General features: G+C 33.1%; 1 protein-coding gene across 3 annotated transcripts in view; it reads left to right on the top strand.

Annotated features, from left to right (window-relative positions):
* The window catches only part of LOC138715376 (myosin-11-like), a 135,663-nt gene extending 113,645 nt beyond the window's left edge, over positions 1-22,018 (top strand). For 2 of the 3 annotated variants that reach the window (XM_069848227.1, XM_069848225.1), the window contains one exon: positions 11,977-22,018. The gene's annotated coding sequence lies outside the window, so the exon portion shown is untranslated. The remainder of the gene's footprint in view (positions 1-11,976) is intronic. The other variant, XM_069848226.1, reaches the window with a different exon arrangement.
* The last annotated feature ends 3,611 nt before the right edge of the window (positions 22,019-25,629 follow it).

Below are 25,629 nucleotides of genomic sequence, written 5' to 3'. Positions count from 1 at the left end.
GAATTTTTGGTTCACCAAAATACATCTTGTGTAACCTAAAAGACTCTTTGATGAATCAAGAACATTTACGAAAATGTCCAGCTTTGGCATCAAATCTTTTGGATTTGGACTCTAAATTATGCTGGGAAGTTAGAAGGTGAATGGAGAACTTCCAAGTGCCTGGGCAATAGATACTACTACTGCTACTGCTACTTTTGTCGTCAGGCAGAACCCTACAGTCTGCTTGTCTCACCAGGCTGAAGAGCAAGCAGCTTTTCTTCCTTCTTCAGCAGCAACGGCATTGTTAATTGCAGCAACTGGTTTAAGCGAAGGAATTGAAGTTGCTGGATAAAATCATGAAAGGAGCAAATAGTTCTCAACTTTTAAATAACAGATTACTTTTAAAGGAGTCTTGGTGCAGGGTTGGCGAACTTAATGTCTCTTGGGCACCAAGTTTAATTTAAGCAATTTCATCAGGGGCCAGATCATGTCTTGTGTTTAGTTTTATCCATACGGAAAGAAAAATAGAAGTTATAATGATATACTTTAATAAACAAAGGTCAGATGATTGGAAATTTGTCATTACTCACCACAGAAGTCACAAGAAAAATTCTTCTTCCTTGAGCAGATATGAGCATAAAAATCTTACAGAATGTAGTTTTTATGGTGCTTCTTTTAATAACTGAAATCCTTGTATACAACCTATTTAATGATAACTAGGGGGCGGATGTTGATGACCTAAAATATACTTAAATGATCATTAAAATGCCCTTAAACTAATGGAAAAATGACATGAAATTAAAAGAAAATGACTTTAAATATTATTCAAAGTACTCGCACCACAATTTCTTAAAAGTTAGTCACCTTGTTTCAATGATTGTCCTACAAATCTCGGAGAGAGGAGGCAACTTCCCGGAATTTGGCTAAGATAAAGGAAAAGGGCATGCAAAAAAAAGTGAAGGTTTTAAGGGAAAACTATGTATTTTACAATGTGTTTCAATTAGTGGTGATCAATGTCAGTGCCTTCATTCTCCGTCTCCTCCTCCTCTTGTTCTTCACTTTCTTTACCAGATCTTCTGTATAGGGGAGTGTGAATGACAAAACAAATTGTGGGTGCAGCTTGCATTCTTACAATCTTTGTGTTAAAAATACTGTCTCTTCCCTTCCATGGGGACAAAACGTCCTGTCCAGGACACAGTGAAAGTTTCTCCCCTTCCAAACAAATTCTAAAGACACCCTCGTAGCAACAAAAGAACAGTAGCGGTCAAAACCCTCGCTTTAACTAAGCTATTGTCAAGCATTTTATATTTCCGTTGTGTGAAGTGAAGCCTTCAGTGGAATGATGGATGGACTTTAGACTTTGTTTGAAACTATAAAACTCAAACTTCACTGTTATTCACTTATTCAAAAGGTAATTACTACTGACCTATTTGCTTATAAAAAGATTTAACAGACCTGTTGATAAAGAAGAAAGTAAAATACATTCCAAATGATCTTAAAGTTCTTCAAGGTATTAAAAATGACCCAAAAATGCCGAAAAAAACTATAAAAATGACATTAGTTCGAAAAATGCAATATAAGAAATTAAGTTTTTACGTTGATATTAACATAGAAAGGATTTCTATATTAATAGATATTGTCCTAATGTGAAAAATAAGATTACTTTTCATCAACATCCACCCCCTAATGATAACAATGTGGTTTCTAAATATAAGGGAAATCAATGGTTTAAAATCCACTTATAATTGAGAGGATGCAACTCAATATGTGATAACATGGCAAATGTCGGGTAATCTATGGCAAATCCTCGGTCTCATCTCGCCAAGTAAAATATCGCTGTCACTAATTGCATCAATGCTAAATAACATATTATTAGATACAACGTCGTTAAATAGCAATTTAAAAATAAACACCATTTGAAAACATACTAAGCACTATAATTTGTGGACTTTATTCAATATAAAAAAAATCCTTTACAAAAGTCAAAATGTTAACAAATGGTAAATACACCATTCTCTGGTACGCCAGCTTTCAGGGAGCTATCACTATTATTTTTCTTCCTTAACCATTTCGGTTTTTTATTTGTTTTATCAGTTCATTGCCCTTATATAGTCGCATCGCTGTTATTTTTGGCGTGGCTCCTCCTCTTTGCTTAAATCCTAGGAAGTGTAGGGTCTATAAAAACTAGGTCGGTATAAACATTCGCCATATTAGTTCTTTCGTTGCCAATTGTGGTTAGCAGATGATGCTATTTGCCGCACTGTTAAACATTATCACATTGTGGTTCCTATGATAGTCAATTGTAGTGTAATTTTTAGGATTCATAGATAAATGTCTAAGGAAATAAAGATTGGAATGGAACCTTGTGTTTGTCAAATAACGTGAAAATTCTGCAAAATATTAATAGGAGCAAAAATAACGAATATTACAAGTTTTCTGTGTGTTAAAGGTACATGAAAAGTATAATCCATTTCGATAAAACACTTATTTTCACCAAAAATGTTCAATACAATTCTGACTCAGCCCACGATTTCGTAAACACAGAAAGTAGCACGAGGATTTCCATAATAAGCAACCGACCATTCTTTCTCCTTTAACAGACAAAAATTGAAACTTCAGTTCTTTGTGGAAGGAAAATTGCTCCTGTTTAACTTGTCACAACTTGCAAAAACCAGTAAAGATTTTGAGTAGTAGCCACTTTTAAAAGTAATTTCCATTCTTTCTAAACATTTGCTCACTATGACCTCCAATCTAATGTGAAAAATAAAGTTTGTCACTTATCAAATTTTGAGGGTGTCAATGTCTATTTTGAACGGGTCACTTCGAAGTTAGTATTGTTTTTTCTTCACTTTCCAGAAAAGATTTTGGTTCCGGATTTTTTCCTATGCTTTCCTTACACATTTATCTATGAATCCTAAAAATTGCAATGCGATTGATTCTCATAGGAGCTACGACATGCTAATGTTTAACGGTGTGGTATAGATAGTTTTTGTCTGCTTGCTGTGAACAACAATGAAAGAACCAAAATGGCGCACAATTATACCCATTTATACAGCCTTAGGAAGTGCATAATGTCATCAGCAGCAAATGACAAAATGCAGATGTTTAAATGTACTGTCTTCGCGCTACGAGTTGGCGCGGGGAGTAGATAGGCGGGACAGGGGAACTTTACGCTACACTCTGACCTGAAAACTTCATCCACTTGGCCACACGGGAACGGAGTCAGACATAAAAGATTCCGTATCTTCGGTGTTGTCGCTATGACTATCATTATTACATTTTTCAAAATTTCTGGAGTATGATCTGTCCATGATAATCGTCTGTTTATGATCCAGCCGTGTATATTCGAATCTCCCAACAGACATTAGCCCCACCGCCCCCATCCTCATGGACAACAATGAGTGTTCTGGACACATTTACGGTAGTCAAAACTCCCGTAACATTTTTATCGTGCCAGAACTTGGGAAACGTTAAATTGGTAGGCCTGTCTATCTGCATTTCGTCCAAATACAAAATCGGTTTTTCCTAAGCTTTCTTATTTGCTGTAGATATCTTCACGTATTCTAATTTACAGTGTTTTCCTCTATATATTTTTTTTTTTTGCTGCACACTTCTTCCACCTGAAATCCTTTTTCTTCAGTATTCGTCTTAATGTTGTCTTTCATTTCAAATCAATTTTCTCTTGTAAAAGGGTAGACGTTTGTTGCAGCTTGGTACTATTTTTTTACTTGTTATTTAACGACACTGTAATAACTGCTAGCTTCTTCAGTGTCGATTGAATTGATGGCGAGATGGTATTTGGCGAAATGAAACCAAGGATTCGCCATAGATTACCTGACATTCGCCTTCCGATTGGGAAAACCTCGGAAAAAAACCCAACCAGGTAGTCAGCGCAAACGGGAATCGAACTCACTCCCGAGCACAACTGCAGCTCAGCAGACAAACGCGCTACCTCCTGAGCTACGCCGGTGGCCCTCTTTTTCAAATAAAAATTCTCAATTATATCTTTTTTGTCAATCTCCCGTCGAAGTCATCTACATTTGCGTTTCGGTAGTCTGAACGTTTACATTTTTTTCTCCCTCAGGTGTCGACAGTGCACTTTCTTCTGTGCAGTCTTTCATTTCATTCCTTATACGCTGTATTCTTGTGGATAGATTAGAGTACTTTTCTACCTTTGCTGTAGGTTTCGTAAGAGGAATGCAAAGGCACTGTTGTTCTTTTTCTTCATCACAGAATTATTTTGCACTTCTAATAATATTCCTTTCTTCGCTATAGACTGTCAATCCTTGTTTCCTCTTTGTCGACATATTTACAATAAACAAAAAACTGCTATAAACCTATATAACAGTATACAATAACATAAATTCTATTAACTATATTATTATCAACACTATTAACACGAAAAGCAAAGGATAACTAAAGCAATACGAGATTTGTGGTATACTGAAAACAATGGTCTTGTTGAAACTAATAAAACACTACAGTAAAAACCCCGCTATTATTTTCACAAAGTCGCAAAGATTCATAGACACGTGCAGTAGATGTTTGTGAAACAGGAATATTGCAGTGAACAGCGCGGTGCGCATGCGCGACTGTTTCCCCTCCGCCCCGTCTAAGTACTTCAGCCGCCTTCTCCTGGCGTGACAACAGTAGCTGATCTGTAATGTGATTGACTGCCAGAAATAAGAGTGATGCAACTATAGTACTGTTCTCCAACCAGGAGATTAAACGTGAAAGGAATGTGCTTACTATTGCGTCATCTATTGGAGTGAAGTAGATAGATATTACCGTTATAACGTCAGTTTAAAAAAAACATGTGCTCTCCTGCATATGTTATTTCCTATATGGAGGGATTAAAAGACCAGGAGATTAACTGTGATCTAATTTTGTAACAAGGGTAGTATAAGTATGTGTTTATCAATGTTATCGTTTGTGCTTTGAGAGTTAGCCAATGGAGATACCTGTACCCACGTGTGACCTTATGACATCTTATGACAACATTCATTCAGAGCATTACCCTGCTGTGTCTCATTCCCCTGAGACTTCCTCCTGGTTGGAGTAAAGTAGAATTGTAGTGATCTTATTTTGCTGTTTTTGGAACTTCAACACAAGTCCCATTGGACAAGTTGAAGCTTTAAAAGAGAATATCCAAAACAGTGAGAACATATACAGTCTACTGAAAAACACTAAACTTGTGAAGTGTCCTGATAAAAACTGAATACTGGGTCAGTATAATAGTAAAAATTATAATTTTGAAAATAAACCTCAGACTCTGGAGCTGGAATAAAGCACTTTGCGGGCCACCAGTTGGCCATCACTGTCTTAGTGTATGACACGCTTGTGCAACTCACTCGAGTGAAGGGAACAACTTAAGGGAGTTGGTCGTAATTGCATGCAAAATAATGGTAAAAATAGCCTATCTTCAAGTAGTCCTAAACAGACTTTGCATTTTTGTCACTCTGAATTTATCGAGGAATACAGTCCTGTACGGAGAGAGTTCAAATGTTTGGTGCTCATTGCATAAATGGCGGTACAGTAGGCCTACAGTGAATGTAAATTATAATGGAGCGTATCATGACAACACTGCAACTTAAATTTTAATGATTTGCACAATCGAAACATTTTGAACAAATATGTTTGCCACGCCATTGATTACAATTGAATTTCAAAAATAATAATCTGATGATAAATATACAACAGAAGTTTTGTACACATATGTTACAAACAATAATTTACACCTATTTATTGAAATAACTATTACAATGACGAAAAATATACATTCTTTACAAAAAATAATCATTTTCAAATTCCGAAATAAACAACTGGAGTGTAGATATTGGTCACGGCATTTGTCTCCTGGTGCACTTTCTCTATGACTGAATGGGATCACAATGAACTAATTGAAATGCAAACATATGTAACAATGTGTGCTTCTATTTAACACAAGTCAAAACTCATAGAGGTCTTGTAACCTGCTTGTACCTTTACAGACGTCATTAATGTGCCAGAAGAAATTACTCTGTCCAATATAGCTCTTGTGACAAACATGCAAAGCTTGGTCATAAATATGATACTATTTATCAGAGTTCATTCATTTTTTTAACGATGTGTGTATACATGTTGTTATCTAATGCTGGGCTTTGGCAATGAAGCCATTAGTGTTCTTGCTCTCCAATATTTCTCTGTGGTGAATCCATCAGGTAGAACTTCACAGGTTTGTAGAAATTGGTGCCCACTTAAAAAAACAGTTACACTTATGCTAATTAACCTTAACCTAATGTGTGTATACATTATTAAGTTAAAAAAAAAAGAATAATTACTCTAGAGTAAATCTTTACCCTTAAATTAATTTTTGAATTTAAACATTTTTTTTTTTATAAATTCACTACATGCCTATGATTAGGTACATTCTATTCACTTATCATAGTACACATTGAATTGGAATTTTTGTCACTTACTGCTAATAGATACTAAAACATACCTACTGAAATTATTAATATAGGTATCTGTAATATTATGGGCATAGGGCTTATACTAATCATCACTGTCAATGAAAAAAAAAAAATAGAGTATATCTGTGTAATATTATGCGAATAGGGCTTATACCAATCACTGTTGATAAATTAAAAAAAAAAATAGGATGAAGATTGGTATAAACCCTAGGCCCATAATATTTGATATATTAATAATTTTAGTAGGGTATGTTTTAGATCTGTTAGCAGTAAGTGGCTAAAATTCAATTCAGTGTGTGCTATAATAAGTGAATAGAGTGTATCTGATCTCAGGCATATAGGGAATTTATTAAAAAAAAAAATTGTTTAAATTTAATAATTATTTTAAGGGTAAAGATTTACTCTTAGAGTAACCATTCTTTTTTATTTTAAAGCTTAATTTGTCTACATATATCACTAAAATTGAAAGAACTCTGATAAAAAGCATTACATTTATGACTGCTTGAAGATAGGCTATTTTTACCATTACTTAGCGTGCAATAATGACCTTAAGTTCCCCCATCTACCACTGTGACATAATGAAACGTCTTCTACTTGGTCAGTATCAAACTGCATTGCTCACTTACATGCTTGTTTGCTATATCTTGAACAAATCATCTTGCATTGTTGATTTCTTATGAGAACAGTTTAGTTATTTCTCTCTGACTTTTGCAAGTGTTTGGATCTCATTAATTCTTCAATGTTGGTGGATAAAGATGTTGTGTGTAGTCGAAGTAGTGAACCTAAACAATGTACTTTGACTGTACATCACTTTTTATGAAACTCGTTTTAGAAAATGTTTTTTCTTGTTGTGCCAAAAATTACCATTAGGAGGGCTGCAAAAGAGTGTAGCTTGGGGAAATTTTCACTTGACAATTGTTTGTAGAAATTGGTGTACATTTTTCTTATTCCAATCAACAACTTTGGTTTCTAAATGCTTCAATTCATCTTCTAAACTGAAAGATGATGGTAAGGAATGAAAAATAGAGAGTTTGTAAATAGACTGAATTCATTTCCCATATATCTTAGGTCAGAAAATTTGGTTTCAAATGTAGCAGTTAGTTGCTGTAGGATCTTTCTGTAGCAAACTAATGGATTTATAATTCGTAAGGACTGCAGACAAGGGAAATTACACATATCTCCACGAGATAATTGATTATCCCGTATTGTCAAATTTTCTTCAAAGGTATTTACTGCTCTGGTTAATGAAACATGTTCTCACTCTTTCCTTGTAGAGCTATGCTAAAGGAATGAAAGTGACAACACAGGACTATCATAAATGCCAGATTGCTGCACCCTGAATAAACATATAGGCTATTAGAGGTTATTTGCTGTTTTTGGGTAGTTACATAAATTATTTAAATCATACAGTTAAAATATTGATACTAATCTGAGTTTAGCCATCTTACTTTTGAGTAGTAGGGTAAGGTTGTGTATTCAGATCTTAAATTATTTAGAAATTTCTGGAACTTGAATTGTCTCAATGAACTTGATTTTATATACTTCACAGTCTTAACAATTATGCTCATCACATTGTTCAGGCTAGTGAATTGAGCATATAATGCCTCCCTATGAATCATACAATGAATACTAACAAAATTTGAATGAGGTATATTAATGCTGGGAAAAAAAAAATTCTAAATCTACTAACAAATTCTCTCGCCCAATCATCAAGGGTGCTCCATCAGTAGCAATTGAAACTATTTTTTCCCATGGTAATGCAAATTGAATGGATGAGAGGCATGCTGCTTAGGCGGCAATAAGGAGGCAGTGAAAGAAGAAGAAGTAATGCAAATTGGAGACCAACATTATACACACAGCATCTAAAATATCTTCTCCACATGTTCTACTGTTCAATGATACCGTCATCTTAACAGCTCTTCTATAATGTTTAATTCTATATCAACCATCTAATATAAACCAGCAACTGAGCAGTGTTAGTCCTGTCAGTTGACTCAAGTGCCAGAAAGTTATACGCAAATGATTTAATTTTGTCTTTAAATTGTTTTGTCACATTTTCCATTTCCTAGATTGTACGAGTAACTATCTCTGGAAAGGCTTGTTGATTTAAACAAATTGGTTTCTCCAGGGCAAATTTCTTCTGCATCATTATCAGGGGCTCTTTTATAATCTGGTCTTCATTAAGGGGTTTTAAATTTTTTGCTATATGTTGAGCTATACAGTAGCTTGTACACACAGAACTTTGTTTGTCTTTCAGATTTATTTCTGATATCTTTTTCTTTAATTCTTCAATTTTCTTTGTCTACACTGGACCTATTATTATACAAACAGATGCATTAAATTATTATTATTATTATTATTATTATTATTATTATTATTATTATTATTATTATTATTATTATTATAATATACTGTAAACAGCAAAAAAAAAGTATTAAACTCGTACTACTAATTAGAATAACACATACAGTATATATGAATATTGGCAATACATTAAAAAAAATATTAACTTCAAAAATGGATACCTGAAAGCACCTGTCAAACTAAGACAATCATAGCATGTTATAGGGCGAACAATGAGCCAATGTAAGCATAATAGGAAGAATCCATCCCGGGTTCAGCTTTTGAGAAGCAAAGTCAAACCAAATCCATACCAAGCCGAACCAAGACCATTGTGGTGTGGATTGTGTACCTTGAGTTCGAACATTCAAGCTTATATTCTGTTCTTGACTTGATTCTCTACTTTTATCTTCGTAATTATTCCTGTTATGTAGTAATTTTATTGAATTTTCGTTATGTTCCATTTAGTACAAAATAATTATTTATGGGACCTGCCCTGAACACGAGCTTGCTCAAATGGGTGTGTGCCACATTCATAATATGTATTTATTTTGTACTGTATGTAGCAATAAATATTAATACTAACATTAACTGTTGCAAGTACCAGCCACACAGGACAAGTAGACCAGACCTAAACTATATATTGCAATTTAATAATGTGATAATTGTAATGATGATTAGTGTAATCATTAACCATTCAACAGTTTCTCATATCAATCCCTTTATGATTCCTTCAAACATAAAAAAATCTCCGTACCGTCAAGTATTCCTTTCAAAGATCTGTATAGAACTTCGTGTATATTTGGTATTTATTTACTCAGGAAGGGTTTGGATAGACTTGTTTGATATTCCAGGCTCTGGTATGATTCACCAGTAGCTAGAAATCTTAATGTAGTACATAACTTTTCATTAGGCGGAATTGCCTTCCTCAAATGTGTCTCTTGCTTTTTCACTGAGTTTTCCACATAACTGATAAGTTTATTGAAATTACTTTCACTCGTTCTAAAATAGTTTCCATACGCCTTGGATGCACAAGTGTGACCCGTTGTCTCACGTAATATCTCCCACTACTGTTGTCCATGACGAAGTGACGTGATATGAGTACAGTGAGGGACAGATCAAGAGGGAATGTTATTCTACTTACCACTACAGACTACACTACAGCTGTACAGCAACAGAGTACGTAAAATAATAGTAATGAGTGCTGTAGTGAGTGGAAAAGTACACAACAGTATGACCCAGAATGACATCTTTTGCATGCTAACTGGGAAAATGATTATCTTATTGTTAAAAATAATCACAAAGTAAAACGCCTCATTTGTGTGAAACTATTATTTGGATCATCTCATACAAAATTTTAAGAATATGCCAGCGATGTCATGAATTTTTTTGGGCTTTTCATATAATAACATTATTATGAAAATAAATTAAACTGCCAACTATGACGGCCATATCATTAATATTTTAGTCATACGGATGACTGAAAAATGGGTGGCAGTTACATGTTATCCATCATTTGAAATATTCTAGACACTCTATAATTATGAAATATCGTCGAAGCAAAACAGGTGCCATAGTAAACCTGAATAACCATATTTTAATACCTTAAAGACTAATCTGAATAATATTAAGGCATGCTCATTAAAACACCTCATTGAAAAAAAGAAATAGTTTTATATTCAAATGCAACAAATTAAATTCATGCGAATTTCATTCATATTGAAGAAAATCTTATTCCTAATCCATTTCCCAAGTTTTATGACTTTATCTCAAAAAACCTGTGAATAATTAAATTAATAAAATTATTAATTTTTTTTTCCGACTATTGAAAATCGCTTGCTGTGTCTGGCGGTCGCAGCATTCGCGAGACTTCATAATGATGAGTAATCTTAAACATCCGTCTCCCTGACATTGATTGCACAACATTTTGTACGATGGGAGAGCCTACCTGCTGAGCTTCTTTGTTCCGACAAGTTATTTTTATTAAAAACTGACATGATATTTAAATCATTATTCTGTAATTTTCACAGTGGAATCAGTATACCATAAAGAATTAAACACATGTTTTTTCGTCTGTAAAAATGAATTGCATTTTGTGTTCTATATTTTTTAAAATTATTTTACGATGGGTAACTATTTAAAAAATTACATATTTTTTTCATTTTAATGGCATTTATAAACAAGGCTCTCCTTTTTCGAATTGCATTGAAATAATTTTTCCATCTTTCTTTACATAGTAAGAAAACTTCAATGAATGAAATAGTGTTCTTTGTGGAACCAATATTTTAAATTCTGACTGCTGCCAAACTATGAAAGATATAAATATAATATTCCTTGAAATTCATATTTAGAACATACAAAATAACCTACTACAATATTTTTAACTTTTGAGACATCATGGTTCAAAAACCTACTTTATTGCATAGAATGACCCATATATCTCACATTTCAGTGTCAAAAGGTATTTCGCATGTCATGCAGAGAAATATGGACCTCAGAATGAATGAATGAATGAATGAATGAATGAATGAATGAATGAATGAATATGTATTGAAATTTAGGAAAAAGACAAAGGGACAGGAATATTAAATAATTTGCTTAATTTTGATCTTCAATTTATTAAAATCTTGTTTTCTCATTCCGGACATTAAGGCCATTTGAATTTCCCATTTTGTCTTGTTAACTTCGATGTCTGCACCACTTTTCTTTGATTTCTCTGTTAATTGCTTCTTGGAGTACTGCGACCTCAGAGTCTTTATTTTAGATTTTATTTCAGTTAGCTGGTTGATCATCTAATTCTAATTATGCATTATTGGGTGGTTTGTGTGCTGTTGCTCAGACAATTTCCTATGAAGTTAGAATATTTAATTTTGGTTCAACATATAAAATTATGAAACTTGCATAACAAATTCACTTCTCACTTTTCCAAGTTTACTGGACATTTGTTGCAAAATTGTCCTGTTTTAGGCAGTTGTGATTATTTTTTTTATGTTATGTTATAAAGTCACATATTCTATTCATACCACTTGGAAATTTTGTATCAAGTACTGTATTAAAAATTAATAATTATGCTTTAAAATTATTTCCTAATTAACCACATTATGATTTATAAATTAAGCAAAATAGTTTTGTAATATTGATGCTTAGTGACATAAAAATGCCTTCTCTCAAGAAAACGGCAACTGTACTGCACAACTACTTTCAGGAGGCAGGAGACGGTGGGTGTGGAACAGGTGCCTGTTTTCAAGAAAGGAGACTGGACACTAGCTGCACATTCGATTTCCTTTCTTGGCAGATCAGTCAGGTGCCTGAAAGTAGGCGAGGAAACAAGACTGTGTAAACAGGGACTAATAGTGAGGGAAATGTTTATAGAAAGAAAATTTGAAATGATTTAATTTATTTACAATATTACTTGGTACGAATAGTGAACATCATCTACAGTCATGAACTTAGTAAATAATACGCTGTTTTATTAAAAGTACAAAGTATATTAAAATCTAATATAGTAGTTGCCAATGCTGAATTAATTTCAACTCCACATCAAGAGTCTGCCTCAGTAGCATAGTTGGTACAGCGCTGGCCTTCTATGCTCGAGGTTGCGGGTTCGATCTCGACTCAGATCGATGGCATTTAAGTGTGTTTCAATGCGACAGGCTCATGTCAGTAGATTTACTGGCATGAAAAAGAACTCCTGTGGGACAAAATTCCAGCACGCTGATATAACCTCTGCAGTTGCGAGCATTGTTAAATAAACCATAATTTAATTTTAATTCAACATCAAGAAGTTGCAAATAAGGTTGAAAAATTGTCCTACCTTTTAGCATTTCATATTTCATTACAGAATATACTTTCTGCATATTTCAACTTGCTGATCAAATTAAATCCTATTCAATCTTTCTTAGACAAATTATTCCAATGTCTGGAATATATATACTCCACTTCAGTCTTCATTTCTTCATCAGTTCCCCCCCCCCCCCCAGATCCTTCTTGTTACATCATTGTCCTCACCCTCAGAGTTGAATAAACAGTTCAACTTCGGACAGTCCAGCAGACTGCATATAGTTTCTCTAAAACTGCATGATCATTAGTTGTCATGTCTTGGTCTCTCCAGGATTAATCACTAGATAAAAGTCCTGGTTTGTTGAAGCACTTCGTAATTGAGAATCTACATGGCTTCATGCTGCATCTACCCAAGTAGAACGTCAATTTGGGTGAGAGGCGGTTTGATCATTTTCCAATATCCTAGATTTGGATAATTTCCAAATTTTCTAGATTTGCTTTAGAACCAACTCTATACTTAACTTCATAACTCTTGGCAGGGACACAGTAAGGAAAATAGCAGAAATAAACAACAATCCAGCAAACACGCAAGAATGGAGGGGGAAAAAGCTGCTAAGTTTAAAAAGAAATTTATCTAGCTAAGATAAAGGCAATTAATGAATTCATTGAGAAAGTACATTACAGAAAAGTATACAAATATATAAACAAAGTAACCTGTCAGAGAAACGAAAAAGGAACGATTCATACACAATGGAAAAACTCTCCTTACTAATAAATCTATAGCTGAAGCTTTTAATAAACACTACAGTTCTCTCCACAAACTTCCTCCTGAAGTCAAAAACAAAGACAAATGAAAAAGGATTTTAAAATATTTGAGAAGGCAAGGACAATCAAATGACATATTCAGTAAAGAAGTTGTCTTAAGCAAAATAAACGCTGCCATACATGAACAAAAAAAAAATAATAAATCTCCTTGACCTGATATAATACAAGGTGAATTTTTAAAACACCTTGAAGAAAAGACAGAAAGACATTGAAATTGCTAATTGTAACTTGATCCAGTACTGTACCTGCAGAATGGAAGAAAGCACTAATTATTCCATATATTCGAAAAAAAACGAGAAGCTGACAAGGCAGATAATTTAGACTAATTTCTTTAACAAATATACTTGCAAAAACAATAGAACGCATGATTGCAGTGAGGTTGAACTGGTATTTAGAAACTAATAATTTATTAGCAGCATGAAGAGGATTTGGGCAACAAGTCTATGAAAGAAAATGTGATACAATTATCCCAAGATGTCAAAGAAGCCTTCAATAATAAACAAGATACCCTAGTGTTATTTATTGATTTTCAAAAAGCATATGGCTCAATATGGAGACAAAAACTACTTGAAAAACTTACAAAACTAGAAGTGAAAAATATGCTAAACTGGATCATGCAATTCCTCTTAACGATTCTGCACTACAAGATATGATACTACATCCAAATTCCGACAAATGTATATGGGTCTTCCCCAGGGAGCAGTCTTAAGCTCAACTTTAATATCTACATGAATGACCTACCCTCAATTGTGGCAAGTTCAGGAATAAAGATGGAACTTTTTGCAGATATATGCATGTGTACATCAGCATGTGTGTATTGAAATGCCAACAATGTGACTGTGAATGCTGGGGGGGGGGGGAATTTCTAAATATTTACCTTTAAGAAAATCCCAAATCTAAGTTTACAATATAGTGGAATAAATTTAAGACAAACAACAGAAACATATCTAGGAATAACTCTTGACTCAAAATTGACCTGGAAAAATCACATCGAAGCAATAACAAATAAGGCAACCAAAAGATTCTTAATCCTAAAAAGATTATATATGCTTTCTTTTTGCAGGCTATCAGCTGAGTTAAGTTGTTGAAATTTTCCAAGTTTTTGGCTACTAACTCTGCAGCCATTTTCAGGATTACTGTTGGTCATGACCAGAAAGTCGTGTTTTTTTTTTGTTTTTTATTTATTTATTTATTTTTTATACATAGCATATGTCATGAAGGGGACGAACAAATCCGAGGCTGAGAAATATTTTGCAACATAGCCGGAGCATCCGATGTGCTGTTGGTGGGTGACAGGCCATGTCCTGCCAGTTGAAATGGGTGGCCAAACTTGGTCTGCGACTTATCTTTTTCCAAGGATGTGTGTGTATGCAAAGGCTTAAGTTGGTTCAAGATTAGCTGAAGTAAGATATGGTAGTACATGACAGATATTGAATACTACATATAAAACTTTTATTAAACCACTGCTTCACTACAGTGGGGAAACCCTAATTACAACAAGCTCAAACTTAAACATACTAGAAGTTTGTCAAAACCAAACTTTGTCTGATAAATGGCACTACAAAATCAACCCTCATAACAGCCATGCAAGCTCTAACAAAAACTCCACCAATAAGACTAAAGTTAGAAGAACAGGCACTAATTCAACATGAAAAAATATTAAGGCTACCAGCAACAAAATGGGATAAAAGGCAACTACAACAAACTAGATTGAAAAAACAAAGTTTTTTATCAAAAGTCAGGGATAACATGTCCACTATTTTAATTATACCAATGAGTTGGGCAACATACAACAAACTTTGCAGAAATAACAGCTATCCACATCTCATTCCAATAGTTTTTATACCGGATAGATAAATTTAAAAAAGTTATCTTCTTTGATTCCAAAGCAGCAATTCAAGCTATAAATTCAAACAAAAATATGTCAATCCAAATTAAAGAATATCATTAAATGATTCAACAACTCCGGGGGAAACTAAAATGGCTACCAGCACATTGTGAAACCTTTGACAATGAGACTGCTGATCTTGCAAAAGGCTGTGATCTACCTCTCAAGAAGAATAAAAATGTTTCCTTTGTATTTTTAAAAACAATAATTAAAAACATATAAAGATCAACACAACCAAGAACTACACAACAAAGCCAAGGACAAAAGTGAAATATTAATAAACAAGAAACCTTCCCTCAAGCATCTCGCAAAACTACAATAGGAAAATTCAGACTTATAGAACACGACTGTTTAGCGAAGCACTTAAAATATGTTCAAATGTTCAGTGTACCTCGGTAATTTATGTGGCCTCCTTTGTTTGTTAATTTCATCATTGACGCGATCTGGCATGGATTCCACTAAATTTTCACGAACCACTTTAATTTTTTTCATTACGAAACCGAACTTGAATGAGGAAACAAATCAGCTTTTCTTTTGTAGAACAATCTAGTCTTGCCATTCACTGTTTGCAAATTGACCACAGGTTCTCAATCGAATTGATATTGGGAAAGTTGTTTGGTCAGGGGAGTAGGTACCTGGATATTATTGTGGTTGAAGAACTTAGTAGTCTTTCGAGATGTACATTATAATATTCAGTGTATGACATGTTGCTAGGTCTTGTTGAAACACACAATTGCCATCCAGAAATGATTTCTGCAGCTGTGGTAAGAGTTTAGTTTGCAACATGTGAAAATAGTTGTCATTATTCACATTCCTTTGATAGGAATTAATGATTCGTATGTAAAACAACTCCAGAACATTACTTTTGAGGGATGTGTTATGGTGCTTGTTGGAGATGAATTGATGAAAGCTTTTTGGATCCTTTACGGACGTAATATGGGGGTCATGAAACTCAAAATGAGATTAATCTGGGTGGGGGGAAGAAGTAGCATTTCTTTGAATCAAAAGCCTTTTGTGGTACAGTGAATACACTGTTTATCAAATTACAAAATCTGAATTCTATAAAATCACTGTACTCCATTGTAAATTCTGTCAAACTGTACTCATGGTGAGCAGATTGCATGTGGAAATAAGTATAAAATATTTGTTTAAATATCTTAAAGAAATCCATAGGCATTTACATAATCATTTATATAATGTTTAATTTTTTAAACTTTCTAAATTGCATATTGTACTATGATTGCTACCTACTGTATTGATTTCTCTCTCTATTACATATATGCATTTCTTAAATTATTTTCCGGACCTATATGGTCACCTGTTATGACAGGCTGATATAAAATAAATAATAAATCCACCTTTTCTCGTTTTCAGTATGTATTAAGGAAACAGAATAATAAACTTCTGAAATTTTATTTTTATGCTATTCAAATTTCGACTGTATGCATACTCGTTCTAAACGAAATGCCCATAACTGAGAGATAAATTATGTCCAAGGTAAATAAAAATAGTGTCTGTTGCAGTGTGTCCATGTAGATGGTATATACTGTCTCTTTGGCTGACTTGTCCGTTATTAGAGGTATTTTCAGAGATATTTCCCTGTACTGTAATGTAATCACCAGGGAATGGATTTATATAGATTAAAATTGTATGAAATATGTATATATATGCTTATTTTGATAAAAATATGGAATTAAATATGGACATGAAAAAAAAATTACTATATCTACGTTAAATATTAGTATAGTTTAAACAAATAATGTAATGGACACACAGTACCTCATCTTTCATTGTACATATTTTATGTGAACTTTAAACAAACACAATTTTTATTGCCTGTTACTATAACAATGGATTGAAACCTATCTACGTTAAATATTAGTACAGTTTAATCAAACTAAGCAAAAAATAAAATGGAAGTACCTTATCTTTCATTGTACTATTTTATTATGTGAACTTTAAACAAAACACAATTTTTATTGCCTGTTACCATAACAATGGGTTGCAAACATTTCTTTCAAGTGCTGAAGAGTGAATCTTCTGTTGTCTCTGAGGACAGATTTATAGTTACTGACTGAAACTGCGTTCAACATCAGACATGGACACAAATTACAAAATATTTTATCAGTTGATAAACCTTCATTTTTAAAATTAAGAAGTTACATTTAAGAATTTAAAGTGGTTGAATGTGGTACTTTTTGGCATATTTACTGTCTATAAAATGATTAACAAAACTTAACCAATGTATATTCTGACTGGCATGTAACTGTGGAGCTGCACATCTGTTTTCTATTACAAACTTAAAAATTTAGTTTTCTTAACTTGCTTTCCCATTGTTGAGAGGACTTGTTAATTTTCAAATAACTCTGACTTTAAAGGAATTACTGAAAATGTTAGCTGTATTGTTGAGATGTATTTTTAAAATTTAATGGAATTTCATTTTATTTTATTGTTAATCTTAATATAATATCGACTGTTTTGATATTAAATGTGGCAAATATATGGAAATTAATTAAAATATGTACTAAACTCTAAAATATGGAGATATATGGAAAATAAAAATAGCATTTTTCAACTCTTCACATTGTGAAACATAAAGATAATGCAAAATATAAATGATATTATATTTATTACTAAATATGTATTTACATAGAAATCTTTTCCTTGGTGATTACTTATTAGGTACTAAAATTACTACTTATTCTAGAAGCAGTTTGTCATTACAGAATCTGTTTCTTTGGACCTATGTTTTCCTACTGTTTTTTTTTTTTTTTTTGGACATTTTAATAACTCGTTAAAAGAATCTACAACACTGTGTTTTTGACTAATCTATAAAGTTTCGTAGTTATGTCCTGCTTACCAGAGAAACAAGTTTCTCCCTCTCTGAATTTTCAAATCCTGTGGATAGGCTTGAGTACTACCCTTGATTACATAATATATTAGATTGGTCATTCCCATGTTATAAAATGGCAACATATAAAAGAGAACAACCACTACGATCTTCACTGTCGAAAATTAATTTTTTGGTAGCTATTACTAGATGTAAGTACAGCTCCAAGCTGGTACTCCATGCAGTTCCGTCAGGGTTATAACGTGACTTATTTTGCAGCTGCTAGATGGCAGCATAGTGAAATTGATAAAAGTTGTCTTGAAAGTGCATTAGGCTGATTAATCTGTTATGTGAATCAGGGGTATTACTTAAACACATGAAAGATGAAATATGATAAAACTAATAGTTTAAAATAGGCTGTTATAACATTTTAATCATCTGGAATTGTAATTAAAAGTAACATGACTTAAGGAAATTAATTAGGATTTTACAGTACAATGAAGTATTGTATTCTAGTAACTATAGTAATTATTTATATGTAAAACTATAACAGAATAGTTGAATAAGAGTGAGGTCAAAAATGGACATGTTTTAATAATGGTAAGAACTGTTTTCATTTTTATTATTATTATTATTATTATTATTATTATTATTATTATTATTATTATTATTATTATTATTATACACTGTAGTGCATCAGATACCTTTGTATTAGTTTGATATTTTGATAGCGTGGTATTAAGTATTATGTGCTGTCTTAATTTTATCATATCAATAATATTGAACATATTAGTATGAAATCAAGTTATGATGCTAAACTGACTTAAAGATATTGCTTCAACTTCATGTGCTTAAACTAAAATGTTACAATACTGAAGTAAAGCTCACTGTCGGGTTTAATGTCATGCAATTTTAATAAATTACTTAATTCTTGACATATTCTGTATTCTGAAATTTATTGTATGCTTAGTCTACTTAATCCTGTACACTATAAAATATAGCATTGTTAGGATAGTTTACTGAAAAATTTTGCAATTCCTTTACTTTTATTGAAGTTGGCCTTCTATACAGTTAAAAAATTTCAGAATGAATCTAGAGAATATTTTTGATACCAATACTTAACTAACACAGATTCATATACTGTACAAGAAAATGTTTTTGATATGTAATAAGAAATACCAGTAATGTGAATGGGATATGCACTTGAATACATCACTCAGATGCCATTACAGATGCTTACTCACCTATGTCAAAATTCGAACTAATATGACTAAATGTATTCAGGTTTATTCCACTCTCTATCTGTTATCCATACCCTAATACAGTGTTGGCAGTAAGTTTGTTTGATAGGAGTTACTCCACATCAAATCAAACAAAATCAGGTGATAATTGATCTTAGGGTCATCGATATTTCTCAAACTCTATCAATGTATTCTAATGGATAAAATATAAGGCATGCATAGTTTTGTTTGTCAGAGAAAAATATATTTCAGTCATTATTAATTATGAAATTTATCAAAATTTCACCCATCTCTTTGCTTAAGACTAAGCTTATCTCTGGTTATATTCATTGTAGAGAATTGTTATATGTATCAATTTAAAGGTAAAATGAAGCCCTCTTTTTATAGGATTTACTTTATGGAGTTAAAAAGAAAATTTCAGACAAATTTATGCATTTTATTTTTATAAATTATATATTCACTTAGTCAATGTTCTAAAATTATTTAAAAAATAGTTATATTCCCTTGTATCCATTGTCTAACACTACAAAATTATAAGATGATGTTCCAAATAGTTTTATCAGAATTACATTATTACCAGATTGGGTGTGCCACGTGTGAGTAGAACTTGGGATACATCACTGGGTCAGGCTATGTCTTTGAAGTGACGATCACATAATAATGAGCAGTTAACACTTGTACTTAAATTACATTATTTCACACGAACAGGAGAAATAAATTATTCAGGACTATTATTACATATTAATGTAATAATATAAAGAAAAATCACATTATATATAATATATGAACCGCCCCATGCAGAAAGGTCTTCAGTCCATTAGACCTAGTTTTGAAAGGGGGGGGGGACATTCTGTACACTACATTCCTTTCTTCATAGAACTCTGAGCCTGACGCTTCAGTTTCTGTCTCTTCGAGCATCGAACTGAATATCTATCTGCACAGGCCATCCATAAAGATATGATTTTCATTAATCTCTCTCTCTTTTTTTTTGTGACTGAAGCCCTTTCTGCACGGGGCGATTCATATATTATAATATATAGAATGCAGAAGAGCACAGTACATTAATCTTTATGAATGTGAACAACCTTCCCTCCATTTGGTTAGGAGCTCTGTTTTTAAAAGTGGGATATAGGAATGCAACTTTAACGTGCCAGATATTGACTTTTTCTCGTATCTAGAGTTCAAAACTTCACTATTTTTTTTCTCTCGCTGTTATTTATACTCGCTTTAACATCTTTGGTCATATTGTGAGTTAATCTGTGGTTGAAATCCGAAGGTCTGTGTACTGTTGTTGAGACTGGTTCCAACACTCTACCAACTGAGCTACCCGAGAACTCTACCAGACACTGATCCAATTTTTCCCTCTATATCCACAGACCTCAAAGTGGGCTGACAGCTGTCAAGCAACCAAAGTTGAGTGCACACTAACTCTGTGTGACTAAAATTGTGGCTTTCTGTTAACGAACAGTGACGTGTATTATGCAAATCAAGCTTTCAGGTATAACTCCCTGTAAAGTTGATTTGAATAACGAATGTGTTCTGAAGTTGAAACATCTGTTGGCGCTATGTCAGATATACACCACCCTCACCTACTAAGAAACTGAAGTCAGTGTTTGCTGAATGGCAAGATGATGGTGACGAGCCTACTGGAAATGAAATAGATTTGTAAATCAAAAGGGAACATATTGATGATGAACCTCTTCGGTGGTGGAAGAAAAACAGTAATGTGTATCCTAACTTGGAGAAGTAGCCAGAAGAATATTCTGTATTCCTGCCACAAATGCAGCAAGTGAAAGGAATTTCAGTGCAGCTGGGAATCTAATATCAGAAAAAAGAAGCATGCTTGATGCAGAAGGGTTAATGATATTTTGTTCATTCATACCGTCGGGAAAAAATTTAACGTTTAAGTGTACAGTGATGAACTGTGTAGTAACATCATAGATATTTATCATTTCAAAACTTTGCAGTGTTTAACTAACCTCTCCATAGTACAACTACAGAACTTGCTTTAAAATGTAATATAAATGTTGTAGGTAAATGTTTTTTTTTTCTTCAACACAGGAGTGATTTTGTGCTAGATGTTAATGGATGTATATATGTAATTGAAGAGTCCACTGCAAGAATGATGGATGTCACTTTCTTGTCGAAAATGAACCAAGACTGTCAATGCATAGCTTAAGGCATGTAGATTGTACATAGAGAGTTGTATGGCATTAACACTGATAGTCATTGTCCAGTAATGATCGGAAAATCACAGTTAAGCTTTGAGCGCTAAGCATTTCAAACTTTCAATCGCTTCTCCTGAAAAATGTATTGCAAATGACATCCATCATTCTTGCAGTGGACTCAATTATTATAAATGGAGAACATAATCACGATAATGCAAGAACTGTATCAAGTTTTCTAGTAATAATAATAATCTCTAATAATTAGTGTATCAATCTTTGCGTCTGTAACAGTTGTGCAGCATAATTATTTGTTTTATTATATTTTCTGTGAGGTTATCTTTTTATTAATATTGTTATTAATCTAATGCTTTTTATCAATAATTTTTGTAAAATTTTTCTACATTGTCGCAGTATATAGGCGGAACACTATGTGTGGACCTATCATATTATATATGTGGTAAATCAAATATTGAATAATTATTAATTAGCAATAATAACTGTATATCGAAGTTTTTCATACTATTTTATTTAAAACTCCATGTTACTGTTTTGGTACGTTCCATTAGACTGTTCCAATAGCTGTTTGTCATAAATGCAGAAAATAAAGCCTTATTTTTATGGTATGAGCGAAACATATGTGTATCTTATCTGTCGCCTTCCATACAAGATAAGACATGTCTGTGAGATGACCTTGTACTGTGCTTCTATTTATTACCGAGCGTATCACGACAGACCTTATCTCACTCGAGGGTGCGACATTCGACAGAGTTCAAGTGAGCGATTTAACTCCAGTGCAGCACTCTGCTGCACATTATTCAGATTCCACAATGGAATATTGGCACTCGCTAAAGCTAAACATAAGTCTTTAGAAAAATCGTCACTTGAACTTGATTGTTCACGTACTTTGCTTGTAATCAATTGTTGATTTAGAGTAGACTACTATTTAATCCTGTCCTTATGATGCGCTGTATTAATATGTTGCACAACTTCAATTTTTTTATTTGTAGAAACACACTTTTCACATACCAGACAGAACAATATTTCACCGTCTTCGCTAAAAATATCTTTTCCGAACTCGTTTAGATATTTACATAACAAGGCAGATTGTGATGCTTATGTGGGTAGCATTCCTCAATTAAGTTGATGCCACATAACTTCCTCAATTGTCAAATATCGACATGCAACTGAGTTAGTTGAGAGATTGAGATTCTCAGTGTGAAACTGATGGAAAATGGGGAAGCACGAAATCAGTGATGGCATGCCTAGTACTGATTGGATTTGTTTTGACTTTGACCGTTCCTAATCTTAATTTTGCAATATTATTTTGCAAGACATATGGATATTCCCCTATTATAGATATCGCCACCGTTCTGGATGGATGAAAATATTTCATGAAAGCACAGATGCAAGTTGCTTACCTTATGCTCATGTTATTGAATCCACTGAATGATGTCACCAGTAACATGTGCATATTGAAACAGTAACAGTACAGTCGCACTAAATGTTGTTCAGTCAACTGTCTGAAGACAGGTTTGAACCTCACAATTGATACCAAGAAGGCATCACTTATGAGGCAACTAGGCCAGGAGATAATGGGGTAGGATAGCCAGATAATGGACACTATTCTGGTTCATAGTTTTAATCGCACACAATATCACACACTGTAGACTTAATAGTACATAATGTACTAGTATGTACCTAATAGTACATACATTTATCTACACCAAAAGTTAATCATACTCTATTTCTTCCACATCTGACATGTCTTCTGTTGTGTCCCTCTCATATTCTTATCTTCTTCACTGCTTTCCATTCCATTGTCCTAAATTGATTCTTTCAATTCTTTCTTCCATAATACAGTCTTTCTCATAATAATGCTGCTCATTTTTTTCAACAGCTATACCTTTCCATTCTTTCTGGCAGATTTGCTGAAACCATTGCCGACATAGGTCTTCAACATCTTTTATTTTAAATATCACATTCCTGTTACCATCGCCTCCCAAAATTACGCCTAATTCAATGGGATTCAAGTCTGGATGGTAAACTGGAAGTCTTAAGGTTCTGTGATTATTTTCAGCTTATATCCGGTCAATCAAATGTTTTTTTTGTGCTGATTTGTTCATTTTAATTAAGTCATATAATTTTGTTTTAGTGCTATTTTCATCGAATGGGATGTGATGTCTTGTGAACCAGGCTTTCATGTCATTTTTTTAAGAAATTTTGTTGGGGAATTTTTCTACTTGGGTGCTATATGATGCGTTGCCAACAACTAAGATGGCATTAGGAGGTATATTAGGTATCTGTTAACGTGGTATGGAGTCTTTTAGTGTAATTTTCGGCGTTAATTTTATTTAGAAAATCTCCTGTTTACAGATTGGATCTGTACATAAGGAGAGCATTTGGTAAGAAACCTTACTTTTCGCCTGTATGGATGATTATAAGATGTTCTCCTTTTGCTATGGGATTGCATTAACTCAGACTGTGTTTATGTGCAGTGGAATTTAACTCGGAGAGTGATGTTTGTTGTCGACCTGGTTGGCGAGTTGGTATAGCGCTGGCCTTCTATTCCTGAGGTTGCGGGTTCGATCCCGGGCCAGGTCGATGGCATTTAAGTGTGCTTAAATGTGACAGGCTCATGTCAGTAGATTTACTGGCATGTAAAAGAACTCCTGCAGGACAAAATTTCGGCACATCCGGCGACTCTGATATAACCTCTGCAGTTGTGAGCGTTGTTAAATAAAACATATTTTTTTTTTTATAGTGATGTTTGTTTTCGTAGCATCATGTAGACATGGGTGGACATTTATTAGAACAAAGGCGATAAGCTAAAGATGCTCGCTAGTTGGACAGTGAATTAAGTCATCCTTCAAAAACAGTGGTGATACCTATACATAGATGTAAATACACACACTATGTTTATATTCAATTGGGGCATACAGAGCACAAGGAAATCAAGTCACAAAAATAAACTTTTCAGAAAATTAGACTTAAAGGCTTCATGTATACTTAATAATAATAACCCACTAAAGGTGAATGTGATTTTAAACATCTGTACCATTACAAAGATTGTGAGGACATGATTCTTTTATGCTCTGAAAGTAGGCTCATCTAAGGTATGTACAGACGAAATATCTCCCAATTGACCAAAAGTGGATTTGATTCCCTTGTGCTCTGAACGCCCCAATTAACTAAGGGGGTGAATTGTAATGTAATACTACATTCACGAGTAACGTATGCATTTTTACATTAAAAATTTAAAATATGCATTTTCCCCCGGGAATGTGCATTTATATGCATTATCAAACACTGCTCAAATTGTCTGTGAAGGTGCAACTTGCAAAGTATATCATTGGCTTAGAATCTAAACTTGCTAACTAATAAAAGGAAATTTTATAGGAGAAACAAAAAAAAAACTCAGTATAAATTAACCCTGGAATTTTAAGACCGATATAATTTCTGCATACTTTTAAATGTATGAAAAAGAACATGCATTTCGCATACAAATTTGGGTTCTAGTCCTTACTATCCTTTCTTATATAGCAAGAAAAATTATACTGAATACCAATTCCTATGCCGTAAGAACAAAAGTTCCAAGATATTTTTTAGTGCTACCAACCTATGCAGAGGATATTCCGTAACATGATTGTGTGTTGCATAATTTTACTGTTTATTGTACAGTCCAGGAAAAAATGACTGGACTCTTGTTTGGGTCAAAATCGAAGTTTTAATGTGCTGTTTACTTATTTTAAGGGGAGAAGATGGTATTTTTTAAATTTTTTTTCCTATTTAGTGTAAAATATTAATTTTTTGTATGTAGAGAGCTCATAACTGTGGCAACTCAACGAAATAAAAATATATAAAAAAAATTATTTGGGGACCCACATTTGAAAAAAATATACCCAATGCAGGATTGTACTAAAACCGATATATCTAAACCATTTTTAAAGATAAATTCAAACAGTGTTTTGCAATGTATTTGCAAAAGGATGTTCTACAAACTGTCTGTAACAGAATTTTGATATTAATCCCTACGTTTGTAAAATAAACAATTAAAATTTATAAACAATTTTCTGATTTCCTTTCTTGCAAACAAACGGATGTATTTTTAAAATGAAATCAATTATCA

This window comes from Periplaneta americana, chromosome 15 (assembly GCF_040183065.1).
Source record: "Periplaneta americana isolate PAMFEO1 chromosome 15, P.americana_PAMFEO1_priV1, whole genome shotgun sequence".
In the NCBI taxonomy this organism is placed as follows: Eukaryota; Metazoa; Arthropoda; class Insecta; order Blattodea; family Blattidae; genus Periplaneta; species Periplaneta americana.
This window is presented reverse-complemented; position numbering and strand designations above follow the sequence as displayed.